Source organism: Haliaeetus leucocephalus, unplaced genomic scaffold, assembly GCF_000737465.1.
Source record: "Haliaeetus leucocephalus isolate CR32 unplaced genomic scaffold, Haliaeetus_leucocephalus-4.0 Scaffold156, whole genome shotgun sequence".
Classification (NCBI taxonomy): Eukaryota; Metazoa; Chordata; class Aves; order Accipitriformes; family Accipitridae; genus Haliaeetus; species Haliaeetus leucocephalus.
The window spans coordinates 2,131,674-2,149,818 of record NW_010972592.1 but is presented as its reverse complement, the minus strand read 5'-3'; positions in this window follow the sequence as shown (position 1 = coordinate 2,149,818).

Below are 18,145 nucleotides of genomic sequence, written 5' to 3'. Positions count from 1 at the left end.
TAAATCCAGATGCTTTTATCCACAATTCTTTTCAATGACCTTTCACTTGAAAGTCAATTTGTCAGTCTACTTACGATGTCTGAAGAAATCATCAAAGCCACAACACCAAGTTATTCTGAAGATGTTGTTCCCCGCACAACTGCAAAGTTGCTACACTTGTTTCCTGAGTCAGGGTGCTCACATCTTGCTCCTGCCTGCAGGACTTGAATCCTCGCTCCAGTCAACAGCAGCAGCACAGAGCCTTGCCCTTTGTAATCTAAAGAGAGGAAGAAGAAGGGAAGGAAAACATGAGGAAGCACAAAATCAAAGCCATTTCTAGTCGTTATGCCTGACCTCCATCAAGGGAATCCTCTTAGGTAAATCTGGTCCTTCGTGCAGTTGAACGCAAAACTTGGGTTACTCTGAAGGCAAACGCAGCTTGGATGCAATTGAAATCATTAAATAAATTTAATACTGCTACAGCACAGGTGAATTTGGCCTCTGGCTGCAGGGATGGGTGCACAGCATAGTGCTGGGCTTGGTTCCCCAGCTGAGCACTGACTCTGAATTCCCCACCCAGGCGGGCAGAGCAGCACAAGGGATACTCATGTCTGCACACAGACCCAGTCACTGCAGCACTCGCTGGCAGAGAAACCACAGAAACATCCATTTGGAAAAAGAATCCAAGAGCTCAGCTATGTTTCCTCCACCTCTTGGGCCTGAAAAACAGGCTTGAGAATTTCTGAAGTTCAGGCTCAGTTGTATTTCTGGTGCTTTCTAAGTTTGGATGAGCCAGAAATATGTGAAAGCAATATTTGGTGAGGGTTGGATACTCTTGTTTGTTTTTGTGGCCAATATAGGACTTGCCAAACTGTGAGGATATAAAAAAGAACAAGGAAAGTTGCATGCTGTGGGAGGGTGTTTTAATGTGTGGTTTCTAACATGGAGGAAATTTACATGTAAGTTTTGAGAAAAAGCTTCTGGCTGGTTCTAATTATCACCTACCAGTTGATTCCATCAATCCTACGGGTGGTTATGCTCCCAAGCGTTGATTAATTTTACTGTTATTAATTCCTATTTATTTTAAGTGCTGACAATGTAATCAGCCCAATGAAGAAAACAGAACTAAAACTCCTGCACTGCTGAGGTCACAGGCTACAGGATAGGAATCAGCAAACAGATGATCTGAGTGAGCTTGAGGAAAGTGCTGATATTTTCAGAAGATGTTTCCCTCTTCCCCTTTTAAGCTAGCAATGGGGGGGGGGAAGCACATAGAATTGGTGGGAGCTGCTGTTCCTGAGTCACGAAGAGAGAGGACTCAGGGGCACAGAGAAAATAGCATAAAGAGTGAGCAAAGCTGCTGGCAGTCTCCAAATGAAGATGATCAGGAGCGAGAGAATAAAAAATTAGGGGGTCAGCTAGTGCAGAGCTGCCCAGGGTGAGGACCACCAGGGCCGTGCATTTCTGGTCAGGAGGAGAGCAACAGCTGATGTTTGGAAAATACAATCTCTCCGTCTTTGGACTGACTAATTCTCCAGTCATTAATGAAATTATTTTAACGCTGCATGGGCAAAAGGCCAGAAAAGATGACAGTTATCCCCAGAGATGTGAATATCAGTCAGGATAGAGCTGGACCTGCCCTCAGCTATCATCCAAACCTTATATGGAATAGAATGAAAAACTTTTCAGGTTTGGAAAAGCAAAGAAAATCTGTGTGAGTTTGGAAGCAGAAATACAGGAGTATCGTGAGGAAATCTGTTCTTCTATTACTGGCTCAGTCAAAAACAAGCAGTATTGGAAAGCTCATGAGAGAGTCTGTGTTTGTGTGATTCTAGTCTGATTTCTACAAGAAAAAGGGGTCAAAAGTTTATCCGAAGTTTAACCAGTATCTGAACTTTCCAACGCTGAGCTGAACTGAACCTCTAACCCAAATCACTCCTCCAAATGTGATGCTATTTAGATCCACTTTTTCAGTTAACCCACTTCATGCTCAGTTATTAGACTGCCTGCTCTTGCTTACTAACATGCATCTTTGGAGTTAATATTCCTACTGTGGGGATGCAGAAATTGAGGCCGAAGTCATCGTGAAAGACATTAAACCATGCCCTCCTCCTGCTTCCTTTCCTTGTACTCTTTCCGCTTGGTGCCTTGGCATGCACATTAAACTATTTTCTATGTCCTTTACGCTCAGGTATGTGGCTCAGCAGGGAACATGGGAGCTGGACGGCTGCAATCACCCAGGCTGCTGTGGCTGCTGCTTTCTCTGTTGGACCATCGATCTCACTGCTACGTGGTGCTTCCCTGGTTTGCCGGTGGGTCTTGCTCAGTGCTTTTGCCTTTTAACTGCCCAGCCTTGGGCGCAGGGGTGGGTGGGTCTATATGCTTCTCTCCAAGAAAAGTCCAGCATGAGAAAGCTATGGCCCATGGTATCACTGCAGTACAAGCATACAGGCATGGTGCCTAGTAAATATGTCAGGGTCTAAATATGGGAGGAAATGTGGGGTCCCAGGGGCAGACTGGGATGGGGACATTGCTACTTTTACCTCAGAGTGGCTCCACTGGCACCCATAGGTCCTGCCTCGGGCTTTTCTGCATTATCTGCACATCACCAGTGTAAGGAGAGCAATAAATTCCATCTCTTGCATGTCTCACTGCAGATGCAGTTTGAAATAGCAGAACTGTATTTCAAACCAGCAAGGCCAGCCGAAGAAGCAAAATAAGTTCTTCTTGTAAAGCAATCCCCACATAGCTTTATTAGCTGTAGGGGCTTTAGGCAGCAGTTTTATCTGCCGAGATGCCGCTCCTTCATAGCCCTGAGCCACATACTCTGCAGCAAAAATCTGGTCAGATTCCACATAGCCATGAGATTAAAAGCAAATCCTCAAAATTATTTAAGCCGTGAGGAAGTAAAACCTGAAAAGTGAACTCTGAGGCTGTATAAATTTAGGATCCCAAGCTCACCTCAGAATTTAATCCTTAGACTTAATCTGTAGATTGATAATTGTTGTATTAAAAGCAGAGAAACTCTAAAATTTATTCAAATACTCAAAAGGTATCCCCTTATAAAAAAAAAACTTCTCAGATTCCCCCAGGCATTTGTATTTTCACAGCTGACTTTTCTGTTTCAATAGCAAGAAGAGATGCAACTTATAGAGAGACACCACTTCTCTTCTGTCAAATACTGCACATTCCAGAGTGCTTGCTCATGCTACATCCTTCCCTATGGAGCTGCTGCCTAACTTTCCCAAAGCCGATATTAATATCACAGACCATTATAATACAGTTATTTTCATGGAAGCCTGGGAGGAAGTCACATGGCATTAATTGGTCCCTGGTGCTCATAAGGTCTCCATTTAGTTTGTTGGTTTTACTCACATAAGCAGCAATGAAGTGAAAAGCTGAGGAAGTAGCAGTGATTGTCTTAAATGAGTATTTTTTTAGTACCTGTTTTGTTAATGAATCATTGTTCCTCTTAATTGGATGAACATATTTATTAGGCAGTGCAAGGACACACGCACACACATTCTCCACCAGCCAAACTAAGTTTTCACACCTTCTCCACACCTGCAAGGGCTGGACTGCCCCAGGTGCTGGTGGCAGTGTACTCTGTCTAATGCCACTGGGCCAGGCATCAGCCCAGCTCCATGTCAGGACAAAGCATGGTGTGGTGGCCAGACAGTCATTTTCCTCTGTCTATGTGCTTTGCTGAGAAACTGAAAACAGTAGCAACACACACACACACACACACACGACCACCAGAAGGCTCATTCTTGCCAAATATTTCTGCTCCTGTCACCTGCCAGTTCAAAGCAAATACAGCTCTTCCACTGGTGCTGCCTCCTATTAACCATATGTGCCCGATTTTGAGACAGCTAGAGCTAAGAGTGTCAAACTGGTCTGGTTATAAACTTGTTGGTACATGTGCATGTGTGTACACTGGAAAACAGGGCTCTCTGTGCCTGACTATGTGCACCACCAGTGCATCAGAGAGGCGAGGAAGAGCACGATCCTGCAAAGGACAGCACTGAGAGCCCAAAGAGCTGAAGTCTTGTTGGTGACATGTAACTTCTACAAGAATTAGCAAACTCCCTTAATACTGATGTCTAATTATCTGCAGTGCTCTAAGGATGTGTTTATAACTCTTTTGTTAGAGCTGGTTAAAAAAAAACATTCCTGTCAAACATTTTTTTCAATAGAAGATCGTTCATTAACAATTTTTTTGTCACAATTTGTACTTTCTGCCAAATTTTTTAACTTTTCATTGAAGAGCTGAAAATCCTCAAAACAAAAAGGTTTTGGCCGAAAACAGCAACAATTCAATTCAGAAATGCTACTGTGGTACTTCACAGGAATAGTAATTTGGCTGCCTCATTCTGCTCAAAGATTTAGACTTCCCAGCTAAACACCAGCTCCCAAGATGCATCTCAGGGAGGTCTGCCACAGTGCGCTACAGCATCCTTCATTCAAGAGAGGAAACGCATGCAGGCTGGGAGGAGTGTGCAAGAGCCGAAGTCAGTCAGCTGGGAATGTGCTCAGCCATTCACACAAATGGATACCTGAGGCAACTAATCCCCACAAGGTGTCATAGCAGCATTTCCTAATTGAAACTTTCCTTCCCCACCCCAGAAGTTTTGAAGTTTGGAGGTATTTTGGATGAAACCCCAGGTTTTCAAACATCTATGGGAAAGAAAACATTTTTCCACAATTTTTAATGGACAAATAGTATTTGTGTATTTTTTGGTATTTGCGTATTTTTGTGCCTACATTTCTTAACCTACAATCAGTGTGAAAGAAAACCTCTGGTGGAGAAAGTAAAAGACTGCATCCCTCTAATCCACTGAATTTAAAACCTATCCTCATGTTTTTGAACACTGACATTGTGAGGCATACAGTGCTGGACATTTTAGCAATAGCACCCAACTATTGCCATTTTTACTTCAACTGGTTCCGAAGCTCTCCTGTTGCCAAAATCTTCAGCTTCTCTTTTGCCCATCAGAAAAAGGCTCCAATTTCATCCTTGACAAAGCTTGCATATACAATCATGCCTAATCAGTACAAAAAATTCTTAGTAGTATCAAGAACTGACTAGTAGTGCTGATGGAAATGTGTTCAGCAGGTTGACACGTCAACCAATGCTATTGAATAGTATCAGGGCCTCTGAGAAGTTACAGATTATCCACACCCCAGTCTTCCTGCCTTCCCCCAAAGTCCTGCTCGTTGGGTGACCAAGGAACCAATTAGAAGCAAAAAGGCCTCACAAAAGAAAAGGCTGAAGTTTTTATCTGAAATCAGCCACTTCAGTCCAATTCCATTCCATAAAGAACTGAAAAGCTTTTTTGTTTTTATTCCAAAGCCGAATGAAAACAATTTTTGAACTTCAACAGTTGTTGCAAAATGGAATTGTCATCTTGTGGACAGCACCACTGAGCATATGGTGTTACTGTCAAATAAATCTCATTTAATATCAAAATGAATAACATTGCACTGATTGCATTCTTCAGTGTATTTTTAATTCACTCAAGCCCTATCTTTTCTCATCTAAATAGACCTTTCAGAGAATCTAGGAGTTCTGCTGCAGAACTGAGTCCATTTTGCTATGCAATATATTTTGCTATGCAAGCTATCCATTTTGCTATGACATTTAGTTTGCTTTGCAAGGACCACCACAACAGGAAAAGGTCTGCTTCCTCTTCCTGGGAGCATTGGACATCTTGCAAGAAAGCTTGTTCATCAGACTTTAACAAGTTATAGTTCAGTTTTGCTGGTCCAAGCAATTTGGATAATCTGGAGAAATATTCTTAATTTTTTCGTAAGGGGCTTAGTCACGTCAAAGCAACCCTGCATTGTTAGCATGCGTTTAGATATTTGCTAATGAAAGACCCCTAGATATGCAACCATGGCTGGCCAACTGTGGCAATTCGTGCCTTCACTTCTGCAAATTTCTTATCAATTTGAGATTCTTTGTAGGTTTCAAATCTAAGCTAAAACCTGTATTTTAACGTATTTGAACTCATGATGTGCCTGTGAGGTATAGCCGTGTAACTATGTCCATTACACCTAAGGGGAGCGGAGGTTCAGGGGGGTGAAAATTCATGTCCTCAAGTATTTTGGTGCAAAGATACTTAATGTCAAACCATGTTTGAGGAGTTGGACCAAAAGAGGTCCTGAAAGTTACTCAGAAAATCTGCAGCAAAATAAAGAAGTAACCTAGGTTCTCTCAGCACCCAGCTCAGGTGAGGCAAGCACCTTCAGGTGAAGCTGTACCTTCCTCATGAAGGTCCTAAGTATGTCCAGCTGTCAAGGAAGCTCTGAGGCTGAAGCACTACACGTGCCCCATGCTTTTCTTTATTTTAAAAGAGATATAGAATAATTGTTCTGCAGTTTGTTTGCATTCAGTTTTATTTTGAAACTTTTTTTTCTTTCTGAAATAGGAACTGCACACATACAGATCAGGCTGAACAAGTCATTTCAACTCCCTCTGTCTCAATTTCCCTTTCTGTACAGTGAGAATGATGAAAATTCTATAAAAGTATTGAGTACCTCCCGACAGAAAGAGCAGTTCAGTCAAATTTTACCTGACACACCTCAGTATAGATTGCATGTTTTTTTCTCTGTGTTCATGTTTGTTTCAAGAGATATAGGACAATTAGTACTCACAAACTAGCATCATACTTTGAAGGGCCACACCTTCATCTGGTATTAACAGGCATAGCTCCATCCACGAAGTTGTACCAATTAACCAGCAGAAGACCTACAGCTGTAGCAAGGAGCAAAGGCAGGCACAGCACTTCCCAGGGTTTTATGCTGACTTGAGCTCCTTTTGTCCAACACTTGACAAGGGGCCCAAGCTAAGTAGGAGACCAAAGAGCAAAGGGCAAAAGAATGATACTAATTCACAAACAGCCTCATAAAACTATTCTTGTTGGCCCTTTAAAAGTTTTAACTCTCTGCCAAAATAACTACACATGGATGAGGTCACCATGAGCAGTCAGCAAGTCTTGCTATGCGAGGGAAAGATCTGTTCACATTTTGCTTGAATCAATAGAGGGGTAAGTACAATAGAGGGGATCACAGTCTGGCTAGCTGGCCACCATCCACCTATTTCCTTATCAGTCACCAGAAGGGGACAAATTTGTGCTTCAGTCTTAGCTTAATGGTGGCTATAGGTTAAAAAAATACATGTGATCCAGAGGTTGTTTCCATAAGATGTTGATTCCCAATTCAGCAAAGCACTTCAGGATGTGAAAGTATCATTGGTTTCATTTGTCATTACCTGCTGCTTCATACAGAAGGACCTACCTTGCACACAGAAAAAGAGCCTTTTGTACTGCTGTGGCTCAGGGTGCTCTCAATGGTTTTTTTTCTTTGCATAAGTAAATAAATGAAGTAAATAAAAAAGATTGCTGAAGAACACCACCTTCTTTTCAACGGGAAAAAAATCACTTTTCAGCCCACAGCTTTTTGAATCTCATAAATACATCATTTGCATACCAGATTACTGTTCAGTTCCAGAACAGATTTTATTCAAGTATATTTTAGACTTCCATTTTTGCCTTTTGTCATAACTTCCCTGTCCCATATTTATCAAACAAAGCTTAACTAACAGCTCATTTTTTCTTGTTTGTTGTGGTGCGGTTTTTTGCCAGTGACAAAGATAATGTATTTATTTATTTGTTTTGGCAAATGGTAAGACTTTTTTTCTCACACCATTTTCTTTCACTGTTGCTAAATACATCACTCTATTAAGCAACGAAGGCTGCTACCTCTATATACCCCTCCCCACAAGGATCACTTCATTTATCACAAAGATTCAGCAGTGAAGCAGTTATCATTTTATTTTCTTGCTTTTTTTACAGGACTAATAAGGATAGTTTTATGAGGTTGTTTGTGAATTAGCATCCATAATTTCCCCTTTGCCCTCTGATCTCTCTGTCTGAGACCCTTGGCAAGAGCAGAACAAAATGAGTGTAACTGAATACAAAACCATGGGAAATGCTGTGCCTGATTTTGTTTTGCTCAACAGCTGGAAGAAAGAGAGGAACTTCAGTGGTGGTGCTAAGCTTATTAACACCAGGTGAGGATTAAGGATTTCAACCAGATGAGGTAATTAGCATATGTATGCTCTGAAGCAAATAGAGAAAACCAGGCTAACCAAGCTCTTCAGAAACACTGGTCCAGTTAATAAGGGTTAGCCTGAGCTTTGGATGCTCAAGTTTTGATGTGGGAAACCCACCTGGGTAAGCAAGTGACTTCAGGAGGGCCAGAACTGATGGAGTCAGGTCTAAGATATCCTTGCCAGTGCAAATTTTCTGAAGGCTACAAGGACTCAGTTCATTAGCCTTTTCCTCAATAGGAACACTAGCATGGTGTCTGCAGGAATTTGTCTCTTTTAAACCTCCTGCCCTCTCCGGTCTGATTGAGTTGGACTGCCAGATTCAAAAGTAATTGAGGGAAAGCACAAAAAAAATACTCAGTCATACACACACATGCATGTGTGTACACACACAGAGAGAGCACGATTGCATAAACTCCATTTCCTTAGGAAGTAAGACTAAAATTGAAGTACGTGTTTACACGAACTAGCAAAGCAAAGCAGCCAAGGGTTTGGAAGGCTTTCAGCCAGATCCTTGTCTTCTGTAAATCCGTGTGGAGGGCAATGGAGCAGTACCAATCTGCACCAATTTGGGGCATCTGGCCCTTATTCTTGACTAGTTCATTGTGTATTGAGTCTTTGCAAAGTGAAAATGTCAGGGTTTTGAGACCAGGATCAAAGATGTGTTGGAAAGAAAGTTTGCTAGGGAATTGACAACCCACAAGGGATAGAGCATGAAGGCTAAATAATATTATTTTAAAGTAATGGCTACAACATTTTCAGGAAACTTGCTTTCCCTGGATACATCCCATTTTAAGGCATCACTGTTCAGTCTCATAAAGAAAGCTGTTGCTGACAAAATAACTTCCAGTTCTTCTTGCTGTTTAAATTACTGCATTGATCAATTTGAAATGTCTGTTTGCTTGACACGACTGTGCGTGTAAATGATCTGAAATGCGATACAGCGTTGCAAGATGATTTGAACCACTCTTTGAATCTTTCTTCCTTTCTTCAGAAGGATGATGGTGAGCTAAAAAAGAAAATGAAACCTGATTTAGGGAAGCACCTACAACAGTTATGGCCTGCCTTGATTCAATGTCCTAAATAAAATTACTATGTTGTGTTTCATTTAATAACAAAACCAAAAAAAAAAAAAAAAAGGAACCACTGAGTAAGTTCCTCTGACCACAGTTTATTAGGCAGCCTTTGTTCCCAAGTGATCTGTCTACAAGGCCTTTGCAAGCTGCTGAATTTCTGTATATGTAATTGTGTCTCTGTCTTGGAGCAAGCCATTGTCAGGCAGGAGCCTGAGACAGTGGTCGAAGTTACACTTATTTCTACATCTCATGTGGTTCCAGGCAATTGGAACCTTCAGCTGGGGTCTTCATAAAGAAACAAAGAATGAGACCCAAAGTGAATTAAGATTCATGCCCCCTATGGCACAAAAACTAGCTCTTTAGAAAAGAATATCATCTAAGATGACAAGGAAATGTGTTTATAACATGTTAACTTTACACTCCAGAAGAAAAAGGTTAAAAAGCAAAAGACCTGACCTTTGGGTCAGTGGCTCCTAAAGAATGTTGAGATGTGTACCCAACTATTTCTTTCTAAGTTGGCCATTGGCATTGACATTACCATACTATAATCTTATAGAGAAAGTAATTTGATTCACAACCCAAAAGCAAGGATGTCATGTGTGAAACACGGCACCTTTCCTCCAGCCAATGAAAAAAAGACATCTGAAACATAAAACTAAAGCCAACTGTTTTGGTGTGGTCTTTGTCCTTGTCTAATGAACTGATTTGAACCATAGCTCCCAGAAACTGCCCACTACAGGTGAGACTTTAAACAAGAAATCAGGTATTGTTACACGTGCACTTTCAGAAAGGCCAGGCACCAGATTTAGCAAAAGTCAGTAATCTGGATAGCGTGGAGATTGTCTGAGCAGGTATAAATTCTTCTGCACAGGTCAAATATATCCCCCGCAATGCCAAACAAAAACATAATTCATAGGTCAAAGCATGACATGTGTGAAAAATATAATTCACTTTTGCCTGAATTCTTCAATGACCAACAGGCTATAGGCTTTTCTCAGACTGTTCCATGTTTCTTTGTGGTCGCAAGAACCACGGTAGAGAAATTAAGATCATACCCACCTGGCCAGATTCTGGTCCAAGAAATCATACTTCCATGTATAAGAATCTGTAACCAGTTGATCATTGGTTATAATAAAATACAAACTCATCTAATTCATTGCCCCAAACCCACATCAGATTCTAAGTACTTCATGTCAAGTCCCTGCACCCTGTTATTTCTGCTACTCACTAGATGTGTATTGGAATCTGGCTCACCAAGAAGTGCTGGAAACGTCTTCTTTTGTAAAGATATTTCATACTCTACAAAATAGTTTTGATTCAGCCAAACTTCAGGAAAACTTATCAGATAGAGCTGACATCAGCTCAAAAGCCAAGATCCATGCACACCTTAGGCTTTTGGAGAAGTTCAGCCTTGGAGCCTAACTTGGGCACTCTCTCAGCTACTTGATAACAGCAAATTCATGCTGCAAGTGCCTCAAGGGACTTCATGATGCGGCTGATGGGCATCATTTGAAGTGTTTCTTCTCCTGCAAATGATGGCACCAGAGTGACACAGCGTGAAACATAGCCCTACTGCTGCGCAACTCTCTTCACTGCTGTTTCCTCATGAATCCAAGTACCCCTCTGGCATTTCCTGCAAGGGCACCTTGTTATCCATAGCAATTAAAATGTATGTATCTATGTAAGGGAACTGCTTGTGCAGACTGTCTCCTCTCTTTCAGAATATTTTCAAAATCTCTGTCCCAGTTGTTAGAAGAAAATGAAGCTGTACGGTTAGGAAAATTGTCTGAAAAGATGCAATGTTTGGCTTCTTTCCTCAGATCCAGAATGTACTATGTGTTCTTTGGATAATGGACAACATGCTGGGTAGTTCCAGATAAGGTATCCAATAACTCTATTTTGTGTCCCCACTTTTCTTGCCCTTGTTCCAGAGAAAATTGGATGAGTGCCTGAGAAATAATTTTATTGTGAGGAGAGTTATTATGAAAATGTACTCTGCTATTTTTCATTGACCTCTAAAATGAACTCCCTAATTAAGTGCAAATGGGAAACTGACTTGGAGCAGGTTGTCTCTAATCTTGGACAAGACAGACACAGTAAAGTTTATGAACTTAATAGACTGAACCTGCCAAAAGTCAATTTTGCTTTTCTTCCATACACTACACATAGAATATCTATAACATGTTGCTGAAAATTATGAAAAAGGGGGATTCCTTAGACATCTGTTTGCACTGAAAGTAAAAAAAAAAAGGAAAAGCAGATGATATTCCAGATGATAAACATTTGTGCAGATTAATCTTTTATGCAGTAGCTTTTATCTTCTTAAAGAATTTTTTCTTCTTACTGGGTTGCAACATTATTGTAAGAAATTGTACTCATATTAAAAAAAAAAAAGGTGTTCCTGTATGCCATGGAACTTATTTCTACTGAACTTACATATAGGGAAAGTGTGTTAACAGAGAAGAAGAGCCTAAAACTATTTCAGTAAACTGCAATATGCAAATTTCAGTTCTTGCTGGAAGTGAACCTAAGTCTTACGGTGAAGTTATAGGAAAATGTGAGTACGTTACAAATGAGTGTCTGTATGCAGGCAGATAGAGCTACCAGAGATATGCCACTTCAAAAATGATGCACAAAAATTTATGGCACTGGCTCACATGGGTGTGTATAAGGATAAGGAACCCACCATAAGGGTTCACTCCTTCTGCATGGTCTGAACAATGACAGTCCAGTATCAGAGAACCACTTGAAGTACAAGGTTGCAAGCTGGACCCAAGAATACCCTAAGAGGTAGGGTAGGTACAGGCTGCTGTGCCTCCACGAGGTCCCCCTGGGTGCCCTACACCCATGGCAGGCACCACCGTGGTGGCCAGATGCTGGACCCCCTGCAGCTCAGTCTCAGTCACTGTTCTGTTTGCACTGCCTTGCCTCCTTTTTTTTTTTTTTTTAATTGACTGTAATCTTGTGTCTTACTCTCATTTTATGGCCTTGATCTCAGGACTAGATCCATGCTTGTGGTCTTCACAAATGCTCCTTCAGCTCACATGCTTCACAAGGGAGAGGGCGCTGCCAAGGCAGATCTGACATCAGGCCAGTGGACTATAGAGGGTTTCTCTTACTACCTGACCGTAGGGCATTAAGAGTAATGGAAAACAAGAGGATTCCAAATACGACTGTGAAAGCTAAGATAATTGAAATACAGGCCATAGAATTAATTTAGCTTCTGTCTGAAAATTTTCAGGGTTTTTTTTTCCAGATCTCTGGCTACAGCTATGTGACTGTGTTTCTGTTATTCCCCAATTGAGAGAACCAGCAGTAGCTCTGCTGATATCGATATGAACCTGATGGAAGACCAGCATCAGACTCAAGAGATTTATTCATCTGGTTTATCCAAAAATATGTAGTCATCATAATCTGAAATGTGTTTTGTACCTATTCACATAAATTCAAACACTCTTAAGTAATACAGAAGTCTCTTCACCAACCCGCATAACACATCTGCTGGAAAGATCACCTTTCATCAGAAAGGAACACTTCCTTTATGAGTGACTAAACTCCTTTGAAATCTTTTTTATTTCCCAGGGATGTTGTTTTCCCTAGGAAAAAAAATTCTTTTGGTTCACAGGTCTCTCTTAGTAAGATCTTCATTTAGCTTTTTGACTTTGCTCTTCATTAGTGACTAGCATAGTATTGTCAGGCTTCTTGGCAGTAAAAACAAAGGCCCATTTTCCTTTTTTGAGTCTGCAAGCAGAGACAAGCTAGAAAGTAGAGTTACAAATGCATGAGGAAACTGATGCTTCTCTCATTACAACAGACTGTTCTGGTAAATGACTGATTTACACCACTGCAAGTGACAAGAAAAAGAAGATCTGCAGTATTGTAAGATGAAGAAATAGAGCAAGAAATGTCAAGTGACATGAGAAAAGTCATTAAAGCAGATTCTGGGGTTAGAATTTGCTCATGCTTCTACACTGCAGTGCATATATATGTTTGTTGCATCTTTCTTTGCACTCAAGTGTTAAGAAGCATCCAAACATGAATGCATATTGTATGTAGCACATCTAAGGACTGTGTGGGTGATTTCAGAGTGTTCTGAATACAAGGGGAGCAGGACTTCTTCTCTAACATAGATTTACTACCTGCCATTTGGCAAAAAAAGTAACTTTCCACTTTTAGCACTCTCTTGCAAAATGCTGAATGGCCTCAATTCTCCTGATGCCTAGAACCATGTACCACATGGCCCTAACTGTGGTAATATGATGTGCATAAACCAAATGGTACCTCACAAGTATACAGATGGTACTTTCACTGAAAGTCAATAGTGGCCACACATGTGCAGACATGAGAAGATATTGGTGTAGAAGCTGCATATAGAAACCACTTCTAAATTTTACTGTGCTACAAAACTGCTCCTTAAAACTACTTTCAATAACAAATGTCATCATTTAGTCTAGCAGATCAAAACACGACATGGAAGTCCATCTGTGCTATTCAAAGCCCTTGTGCTGCCAAACTTCTTAAATCTAATCTAATTTGTTTTATGTGTACTTATTAGCACCTAATTCTGGGTTACATCACTAAAATCTTTCTTAGGACATTGGCATTTCCCCAGTAAGTCTATTTTGGTTTGATTTGTCTTGACTTTGTATAGATTTTGGCTCTATCATGATCTTTCCCTCCAGATTTAATATAAAGGGGTTCCTGACATTTATGGAACAAACACCTGCTGAAGTCCCTTGGGCATTTTGAGTCCAAGAAGAGCAATAAAAAAGGCTTATCTTGAATGTAAGACTTGGTAAACTGATTTGTTGTAATAGGCAGAAGTGCATCACGATTCTGAATTGGGGTTGTTCCCTAGAGTGAGCCCTGAATGTCAGGTGTCATGAGAGCGTGAGAACACTTACCTAATAAACAGAGATCCCAATGACAGTCTCTCCACTGATTTTTTCACCTCATAAATATGTCACTTTAGCTCCATGCTCTTTTTGAGAAATTTTCCACCAACTCTGATGAAATTGAACTATCCTGGAAGTATTTAAAGACAGAGCTAGGCTTCTATTTATGCTTTTGCTGGAGAGGAGAAATATTAATTTTAAAAAATCAGGTTCCATTATGGGCTCAGATATATTGGACCATCATGTCCCATCTTCATTTTCTCCTGAAGAGACTGGCTCCATGGTCAAGTGCTGTCATGTGGGAGAGAGAGTTCAATGAGAGTTTGTCTCTGGGCTTTCAGAGCTGTACGGCATCCAGTTGCTAATGTTGCACATCCTCAGTTCATGGCTCTTACAGAATTCTGCAGCATGCCCTGTAAATACTGACTTTGTATACCAAATAAATATCTTTTTAATCTTATTTTTTATAAATGTGATTTTTCCTTCATATCAGGGTAAAGATAAAATTGATGCTGAATATGCAGACGTTCTTCAGAGCAGGACAGGGATTACTGAAAGACTTCCAAATAGGAAGGGCTGAAAAGTATGGAAGTGTTCAGTTTAGAAGAGAAGGCTAATACAAGAAACACAAAGAATAATTCTAAAAACTAATAGAAGGAATAAACAAAGCTGCTGCTTTGCATTTCTTTATACTTCAAAAGGGCCAATGGATCATGTTCTGGCAATTAGATGGACTACTGGGCTAAATGAACTTCTGCTTGAATCCCACTGGGCAATTCCTACAGCAGACACGGAAATGTGATGTGTGATGCAGGCCAAACTGAGGTCCTGCAAATGTGTTCTCAGTCATTACTCATCTTAAGGGAGTGCAATGCACTCTTAAAGATTTGTAAAGTGCTTGAGATTCTCTTATACAGGGTGTGAAAAACTCTAAGTGTGTGTGAGTGCATGTGTGTCTGCACATGCTTCCTTGAGAGGGTTTTAATTTATGGGCAGAGACTTTTGCACACAAATAAACACAGCCATACATAGTTTCATGTCCTCTTGAATTAACCCATCTGGCCAGACCTCAGTGGCATGGACTGGATTCATTCAGATAATGAAAGAGGAAAATAGAAGGATTAGTGAAGCAAAACAGAAAGTACAAGTGAACTCAGGGAAGCTGAAGGTGTATGGACTTAGTCTATAGAAAATGTATTTGAAGTATCAGATTTTGTCCCAGTATCTACCTAGCACAACTCTTGACACAGTTCCAGTCAGAGCAGAATCTATGGGCTCTGTACCATATGATGTGGAACCTTGCCGCACCCCAACAAGTATTCCCCTGGGCAGCTATTTTCTATTATTTGCTTTGCCTTGTTGTCAGTACTAGCACCACAGCAGCAGTTATGCTCAAGATTGTGTCACGTTGAGTTAGAGCTTGATCGTGTCACATTTCTGTCATCCCTTGACATTGGTTTCAAATTCAGTGATCTTCTTCTACGTAAAATCAAAGTTATAAAATGAGGTCCTTCCCTTGTGAGTAAACATGATAAATAGAGGATACTGATTAAAAAAAAAGGGAATGTAAAGTTCTTTTAAATATTGCTAGCATGGGATTTTAGCCCTATGGATAAAAAGCACTTCACAAAGCTGTTTCTATGCTTAAAACAAGCTCTTAGCAAATGAGGCAATATTTCTTCAGGGTTTATTTAGCGTCATATTCAGTCTGATCAAGTTTAGTAAAGGAGATAAATACACAGTCTAATTGTTCAAATATTAACCAGCTGGTACACAGGCAACCTTTTCATTGCTGCTTAAATAGCAAAATTGTGACTCCTTTTACTCACAGAAAATCAGAGTAGCTCACAGAAACATCACTGAAGCCAGCTTGCTAACTGCTTGCCAAGGGAATTCACCCGAACCTCTAGGAGTTTTCAGTGCCTAGGCTGTTGTTGTCAGCAAGCTGTAGAAAACGATCAAAAGGAAGATGTGTGCCTAGAAATTGGAAATGGACTTAAAACTCCTCAATCAGCAGCTGCTGAAGGCCAGATCTGCCAACAGATGTTAGCAGATATGAAAGATGACTCACCCTATTTTTCACACAAAGTTTTTCTTTTATATGAAATAAATGCGTAGATTCAAGAAATACAGAGTTGAAAAGTGATGCTTGTACCTTACCCGGAAACTTAAAGAACTTCTGTGTTCTTCCCCTTCCCTTTCCCCCAGATTTAATAAAGTCTCTGCCTCCTGAGCACAGTGAAACTCAACTTTGCTGATCACGATTTTAATGCCACAATCTTCAGCCCACTCAGGTTCCTGTTGACTTCAGCAGCATGGTATCAGGGCTCCAGTGATGCCTTCTTAAAAGCCATTTTAGATATGTGCTAATCTGTTAACCTCTTCTTTCTCCTCCTAGTGGTTATTACAGTAAGAGAAGTTAAGAGTAAAGACAATATTTTTAAGGGAAACATGGTATTCTTGGTTTCACTTGTTGGTACATAAGAACTTGGGAGTGTGGGAGTATCACCTGCTTGATTTCCAAGTACACACACCATCTGCCAAGGTCTGAGCAGACTTTATCAGGAACATGGCTCAGTTCTCTGCCTGTGCCTGACTAGTCCAAAGGGCTTTTCTCTAGCCCAGATCAGGATCTGCAATCATTTACAGAGCTGTTCAGGAAATTGAATTTCTTTTCCTCTGAAAAAAATACACACTTTTTTTTATTTCAGTAAAATCATTCACAATCAAAGAACAGAAAACACAGCCTACCAAAACCTGCTGTTTCAATTATCAAAAACAAAACAAAAACTCCAAAAAACAAAAATATATTTCACTTACTAGCGACCTCAAGTACTGTTCCTAAGACTGAGTTTGTTTGTTTTAAAGTTCCTTTTTATTGAAAATTTTCAACTAGCTTTCAATGAGCAGGGCCTTGGACCTGCTGTTGTTGAAGGCAACAGAGATCTGGCACAGGATCAGTCCTGCAATGATCAAAATGAGGACTTCCCCAGATGATGTCTTGTGTAGGAATACTCTACACAAAGTTACAGAAGAGAACTGAAATAGAGCATAATGGAGAAAACATCCAGAAAACATTGATTTTTGGATCAAGATTTTCTCAGCATAGGCATCTCTACATTAACAGTGATCCAGTTTAAACAAAGCTTACAAGAAAGACCCTCTCCTGTTACATACTCTTTTTGGCTTCAAACAGTGCAGATAAAGATGTGATACCTGTTCCTTTCCACAGCACCCAGGACAAACAGTGCTGACCTTCCCCAGAGTTTTCATGCATCAGTATTGACCTGTTCCTCTGAAACCACTAATCCTTGACTACTTCTGAATGAAATAGAATATTAAAAGAGATTTCCTCCTGAGCCCAGTAAAGAGCTTGACATTCTTCCAACTCTGCTAGCCTGCTAATCCTTAAATTATATATGTTTTTTTAATCTGGTCTAAGTGGGTGTCTCTGCTTTTAGTCACTGACAGACATGCCTTAATTTTGGTGACTGTTATCCTGGAATTTCTTACAGTGAAGGGTAAGCTACGTCTCTAGGCTCATCATATGGCCACCAGAAAAAAAAAAAGACTGACTTAGATTTTAAAAAATGGGTGCTTAGGAACAGTTCTCTAGACTGGGCTGTGCAAAAAGACCTTCCAAAGATTTAGACTTCAAATGGCAGTAGTCCTTTGAGTCTTCTAGAAGATATTGGACCTAGAGCTTTATTTAGGCTCAAACTTAGTGCCTGGATTTTGGAAGTTTAATGATCTGCTTGTGGCTTGTAGGGCCAATACCGGGAGCCGGCAAGCATTCAGTCCATCGGAAAACTGGGCCAGTTATCTAAATCTGGCCTGCAGAAATCTAATCTTAGCCAACAGTTTGCACCATTTGTCAGCACACAACTCTTCCTTCTCCCCTCAGAGGTTTTCCAGATTGCATGTATCACATTTCATTGGGGACTCCTCTTATTTTTTGAGTAGCGTTATGCTATTTTTTTTTTGGTTGGTTGTTTTTGTTTTTGGCCAGCTCTGTCAAGAGATTTCATAAGGTAACTTCATTAAACTTGAGGAAGTTACCACACTGACAGTTTGCAGTGTGT